The following is a 7,354-nucleotide window of genomic DNA, read 5'->3' on the forward strand; positions in this document are numbered from 1 at the left end:
AATAATACTGGAAATTCTCAACAGTCAAGTTTACTGTCATGTGCACAAGTATGGTGAGATACAGTAGAATGAAAAGCTTGCTTGCAGCAGCATCATAGGCATGTAGGTACAGACAACACACAGAATATAACTTAAACATGAAATATGCATAAAATTATACAATAGAGTGAAAAAAAGAGCAAAAGCAAGACCTTAGTGTAAAACAAACCACAGACACAATCGAAGACAAGTCAATGGCAGTGCAAGAGGTGGCCTGTAGTGTTCCATTGCTGAGGCAGGGTTAGAGTCGCACAGTTGGCCAGGTAACCAAGATGAAGCATAAAACAGAGAGATTGTCTGAGGCTGATGATCTTTCAGGAAAGGTTGGAGATAAGCCAATGTTGCGAAAGGGCGCGAGCAGAGAATAGATGAAAAGGTTTGTAACCAAGTAGAAGGCCAGATGAAAAGAATATTTGCACCAGAGGGCATAAGTTTAGGGTAAGTGCTAAGAAGCTCAAGAGGGGATCCGAGGAAGATTATTTTCACCCAGAGGACGGTTGGAATCTGGAATATGCTGCTTGAGAAAGTGGTGGAGGCAGGTCCACTCACAACATTTAAGAAGTGACTGGACATGCTCTTGAGTATCCAAAGCATAATGGGCTACAGACCATGTGCTTGTATGTTGGGTTAGTGTCAATGGGTAATTGATGGTCTGCATGGACATGGTGGGCTGAGGGCCTGTTTCTGTGCTGAATGACTCTATGACTCTGTCTTTGACACAAGGTCAAGGAGGGTGGTAATGGAACAAGGAACAAAACATGGATGCATCACGGCTTGGTGTGGCAACTGCTCTTCCCAGGAGCACAAGAAACTGCAGAGAGTTGTGGACACAGCTCAGCACGTCACGGAAACCAGCCTCCCCTCCATGGATTCTGTCTTTACTTCTCACTGCCTCGGTAAAGCAGCCAGCATAATCAAAGACCCCACCCACCCCGGACATTCTCTCTTCTCCCCTCTCCCATCGGGCAGAAGATACAAAAGCCTTAAAGCATATACCACCAGGCTCAAGGACAACTTCTATCCCGCTGTTATAAGACTATTGAACTGTTCCCTAGCACAATACGATGGACTCTTGACCTCACAATCTACCTTGTTATGACCTTGCACCTTATTGCTTACCTGCACTGTACTGCCTCTGTAGCTGTTACACTTTATTCTGCATTCTGTTACTGTTTTACCTTGTACTACCTCAATGCACTGTGTAATGAATTAATCTGTATGGGTGGTATGCAAAACAAGTTTTTCACTGTGCCTCGGTACAAGTGACAATAATAAACTAATTCCAATTTCAATTTCAAATGGTTCTGAAGGAGGTGTAAATGACAGAACCACTATCTGAAAATGTTGAACTCAGTGTTGAGTCCAGGGACCTGTAAAGATGAGATTCTGTTCTTAAGCTTATGTTGGGCTTCTTTAGAACAGTGTTAGAGGGTGAGACCTGAGTAGTCAGGCTGTGAGTTGGGAATAAATTTAAAATGACAGGCAAATGGAAGTCACATTTGTGGGCTGACCTGAGATGTTCCACAAAACTATCTCCCAACCTGAGTTTACTGTTGCTATTGCAGTGGAGATCATATTGTGAAAAGCAAATTCAGTATTTGAACTGAATGAATTAAAACCACATTGGTGCTTCACCTGGGAAATAACTATTGCCTGGAAGAAACTGGGAAACTGAGTGAGATATCCTGGGGAGCTGGAATCTGTAATCCTGATCTTTGAGAAGGTTAAGTAACTAACCCTTCTGTAAGAGAACTTACAGAAGTGCCTGACAGATCTGGTGGTATCTTTGGATCAAGGAACAAAGTCACCACTTCAGGTCAATGATCTTTCACACCATGTGTTTCTATTTCAGTAAAGGCGGTGGAAAAATATAGAGATATCTTGTTTACCGGAGAAGTGTAAAACTCGGAGCAAAGACCAGTCTATGAGAGAGAAAGGCATAATTAGATGTAATTCCTTCTGGGTGTTGGCCCAGATTCCATTTGAGCTTATACCACACTAATCTTGCCTCCTGCTCTTCTCCTTCAGGTTTTCTGCTCAACTCGTCTTGTCTCTTCTAAATGGAAGCCTTAAGATGCCTATGCCAATTCAATAGAAGGATCAAGGTCAGATCACAAGAGCTACAGAATGCTGGCCTAGAAACCATTTCCACAAAGGCTGTGATCAAAGGCAGGAGTCACCCCCGAGATGCTCATTACAGGTTTGTTTTGTGCAGAAATGGCATAGAGGGAAGTCATCACGAACCTTGAGAAAACACTGATATGGCCACAACTGAAGCACTATATTCAGCTCTGGGTGCTGCACGTCAGAAGGCTTGTGAAAGCTTTGGAGGAAGTGCAGAAACACATACTGCTGTGATTCTAGGGACAAGGGATTTGATGATGTGATTGGAGAAGTTAGTGTTGTTCTCTCACAGTAGAGAAAATTGTGAGGAGATCTAAGAGAGATATTAAATATTATGAAGAGCATAGAGATAGAGAAGAACTGTTCCCATTGGCGAAGAAGAGGTCAAGATATGTACAATATAGAACAAAAGTGATTGGCAAAAGAACCAAAAATGACTTGAAGAAATTTTAGATACACAGTGACTGGCTTGGGTTTGGGATGCATAGCTGATGTAGCATTGGAGACAGATCCATTTGTAGCATTCAAAAGGGAGCTGGATAAGTATTAGAAGGAAAACATTTGAAGGGAGAGTGAAGGAATGGGATTATTTGACTTGACAGGCTGAATGGATTCCTTCCATGATGCAACCATCATGTGATTCAGTGATGTCCTTTAGAATCGGCTGCACAGACTTACAATAGGTTGTAGCAACTTTAAAGAATTGTGGAAAACACAGAACACGTCGGAGTCCTGGCAAACACCAGTGGGAATCAGTGAGCAACTAACCTGAAATTGTTTATTATCCCTTGGGGCAGCCTTCCCGCTGCTGAACCCCTGTCCATTATGCAGGGTTAAGAGGAATTGTTAGCAGGAGCATTGAACCGTGAAATATCCATTCTGACCTCCCTCCTCTGTCTACTTCTGGCTGGGCTTCACTGCATACATGCTATCAGCTTCACATAAAGAGCATCCTGAGTGACTTGGTCCATAAATCTGTACAGATGCAGTTGATACCAAAACAGCATCACAAAAAAAAATATGCTTTGGATCCGAATCCTCCAAACTGAATCCCTTCATTGTAGAGCTTTCTCTGGAAAATCCTGTCATCTGAATCCCCATTCTGTGTATGTAGAGACCCAGGCTCAAGAGTAGTTGGATCATGCAGAGATCTCTTATTAAATGGTATGGGATCCTGTATCAACTCTTCCAACTTTTTCAGGAAGCATCAGGCATGAACTTTTTGAGTTACTTTCTTTGCTATCTTGGTTACAGCCTGTAGCTTACAGAAGAAATCTCCCTGAACCTGTACCACAGCACTGAAGATGCAACTTCTCATTAATTCAATAAAAAATAGCTTCCATGGATGTACAGTAACAGATAATTCTGCCCAAAACATGCAGATAATGAAACATACAGTTCACACTACTGCTGAAACTTAATAGCAATTAACCTTCTATCGAAGTCTGATCTGCATCCTCAAATTTTTAATAAAACAGCAATGGCAAAATTTAACTCTGAACTGGATCTAGTGTTTCAAGTCTTCTAAAAGCATTTGCTATTCCTGGATGGTCCCTATGGCATGTATAAACATAATCCCAGATAATTCCCCCACTATTCTCTGCTGACACATTATCACTGGAACTCAGAGACAGCACAAGAGAGTATGAAATCCACTAACCAGTTTATTCAGTTATGGATACAGTTTTACTTGATTTGATTGCTGATTCCAATTAGCTTCCTGGATGCTGACAAAAATGTCTGAAAGTCTCAGTGGATTTTCTTTTACTAGATTACAGGTTTCATAAAACTTAGATTAGAAAGGGAGCAATTGGTGGGTGCATTACTTGTTTGTGGGTTTTATTCTAATAAGACTGCATAGTTATTGCAACATTGCTGTGTGATGCTCTGCATAACTGTCACAAATTGACATCTAAATCAACATTGCATCTCTACAATGCAATTTCCAATTTAAATTAATTTTGTAGCTAAAATCTCCAATTGATATCAATCATCCCATATTTAAAATTGATAATGAACTTAGAGTTATAGAGCCATACAGCACGGAAGCAGGCCCTTTGGCCTAACTGGTTCATGCCAATCAAGATTCTCATCTAAGCTAGTCCCGTTTGCCCACATTTGGCCCGTATCCCTCTATATCTTTTCTATCCATTTACGTGTCCAAGTACCTTTTAAATTTTATTAATGTACCTGCCTCAACCATTTCATCTGGCAGCTCATTCCATACACTGACCACTCTCTGGGTGAAAAAGTTGCCCTTCAGGTTCCTGTTAAACCTCTCTGGTCTCACCTTAAACCTATGCCCTCAAGTTCTTGATTCCCCAACCCTGGGTAAAAGACTGTGCACATTCACCCTATCTGTGCTCCTCATAATTTTATACACATCTATAAGATCACCCCTCATTCTCCTACGCTCCAATGAAAATGCCCCAACATGCTCAACCTTTCTCCATAACTCAGTCCCTCAAGTCCTAGTAACATCCTCGTAAATCTTCTCTGCACTTTTTCCAGCTTAATGGCATCTTTCCTCTAGCAGGGTGACCAGAACTGAACACAATATTCCAAATGTGGCCTCACCAAGCACTTGTACAACTGCAACATAACATCCCAACTTCTACACTCAATGCCTTGACTGGTGAAGGCCAGCGTGCCAAAAGCCTTCTTCATCACCCTGTCTACCTGCGATGCCACCTTTAGGGAACCATGTACCTGTACTCCTAGGTCCCTCTGTTCTACAACACTCCCCGGGGCCCTACCGTTCACTTTGAAAGTCCTACGCTCATTGGTCTTCCCAAAGTGCAACACCTCACATTTATCCGCACTTAACCTATGAACTAGGAGCAGGATTAAGCCACTTGTCTCATCAGACTTGCTCCGCCATTTATTGTCATAGCTGATTGAGCTGTAATCTCAACTCTACATTCCTGTCCACCCATGTTAACATTTCATCCTCTTGCTTATCATGAGCTTATCTACCTCTGCCATGAAAAGCACTGCTTTTAAGGTGCAGAGTTCCAAAGATTCACAACCCAAGAACAAAAAAAACAAGTGATATCTCTGCCTGGCGACCTGTTATTTTTAAGCAGTGACCCCCTAGTTCTAGATTCTTCCACAGAAGGAAAAATCCTCTCCACATCCTTCCTGTCATGTGATTAGACATGATTTCCCTTTCACAAAGCTGTGTTGACTTTCCCTGATTACTCTGAATTTGTAGCACTGCCACGACCTATTTAACGATAGCCTCTAACGTTTTCCCTGCAGCAGATTCTAAGCTAACTGGTCAGTCGTTTCCTACTTTTGCTCCGTCTCCCTTTCTGAGTAAAGGAGTTATGTTTGTTGCTTTCCAATCTAATGGAACATTCTCTGAATTTAGAGAATATTGGAAAATTAAAACTAATACATCAACTATGTTGCTAGCCACTGCTTTTTTAAGACCCTGGAACTCCATTGGAACTGGGGACTTGTGAGACTACATCTCCAATGATTTGCTCAGTACCATTTCCCTGGTGATTGTCGTTTCTCCCTCTCATTGAATTCCTGATTCATGTTTATTTCTGGGGCATTACTACCATCCTCTATAGTGAAGGCTGATACAAAACACTTATTTAATTCATCTGCTTTTCTTTTATTTCCATTACTAATTCCCAGATTTGCTTTTTACAGGGCCGTTACGCAATTAGTTAACTTCCCTTTTGTAAATATTGATAGAAACTCTTACTACCTGTATTTATATTTCTGGCTAGCTTTATAGAACATAGCACAGCACAGGAACAGGCACTTCGGCCTATGATGTTGTGCCAAACTAATTAAACTAGTAATTAAATGTCTATCTAAACTAATCCCTTCTGCCTACACAATGTCCATATCCCTCCATTCTCTGCAAATTCATGTGCCAATCTAAGAGCCTTGTGAACACCTCTATTGTATTTAACGCCATCACCACCCCTGGCAGCGCATTCCAGGCACCCACCACTCCCTGTGTAAAAAACTGGCCCCACACATCTCCTTTTGAACCTACCATCTCTCACTTTAATGCATGCACTCTAGTATTAGACACCTTGACTTGGGAAAGAGATATCGCTATCTACCCTATCTGTGCCTCTCATAATTTTGTAAACTTCAGTCAAGTCATCCCTCAGCCTCCGATGCTCCAGAGAAAACAACCCAAGTTTGTCCAACCTCTCCTTATAGCACATACCCTCTAATCCAGGCAGCATCTCAGTAAACCTCATCTGCACCCTCTCCAAAGCCTCCACATCTTTCCTGTAATGGGGCAACCAGAACTGAATGCAATACTCCAGATGTTTTATCTTGTACCTTAAACCTTCCTTCTTCCTGTCATGTTTTACTGTTTTATGTTAATATATTTCATCCAATTTCTGATCTGCTACCCATCTTTACACAATTATATGCTATTTCTTTGTTATTAGGATTTAGAGTGTGTATAGAGTGTACAGAAAAGTGTTAGTTATTCTTTCAAGGTTTTTGTTGCAAAGAGAGGACATTTCCTTGGTCTTCTTTCTGTTGAAATGATTTGTTGTCCCCTATTGCACTACTGGTGCTTACAGATCCTGCATTAACTTCAAACACACTCTGTGGATAGAGATGAAAAGGAAAGAATCAAATCTGAAATAAAAATAAACTGCTGCCGCCAGTGAGCAGATCTGTGAGCATTGGAGAAAAAAAAGATTAATGGTTATGATGACTTAGATCCTCAGGTATTGAAGTATTGGAAGGCAATTTTAACACCATAAATAAGTGTTGATAGGGTCACGGGTTGGAGTAGAGCTGTTCATGTGATCAAGCATTAGACTTAAAGTCACGAGAGCCCTGAGTTTGAATAACAAGATTGATAGATAGTCACATTGCACTTCTACAAAATATTTTTAGTTAAAAACAGATAGCATGACACTGAAATGCATATTGCCTTGTAATCTTCAATATTCACCAACATTTGTAAAGGATAATTCTTTTTGTTTAGGGTCTGCTTTGTAATGCAGGACTGTTGGAAAACCTAGGCTAGATATGAAATAAAATTGCCTCCACACTCTCTCATGAAAAGCTCCTTGGGGCAACATGGGTTAGATACAAACTGCCAAATATTAGTAAAGAAGGTATATGGCATGCTTGCCTTTATTAGTCGAGGCACTGAGTTCAAGAGTCAGGAAGTTTTGTTGCAGCTTTATAAAAC

The sequence above is a fragment of the Pristis pectinata genome, chromosome 15, assembly GCF_009764475.1.
Source record: "Pristis pectinata isolate sPriPec2 chromosome 15, sPriPec2.1.pri, whole genome shotgun sequence".
NCBI lineage: Eukaryota > Metazoa > Chordata > Chondrichthyes > Rhinopristiformes > Pristidae > Pristis > Pristis pectinata.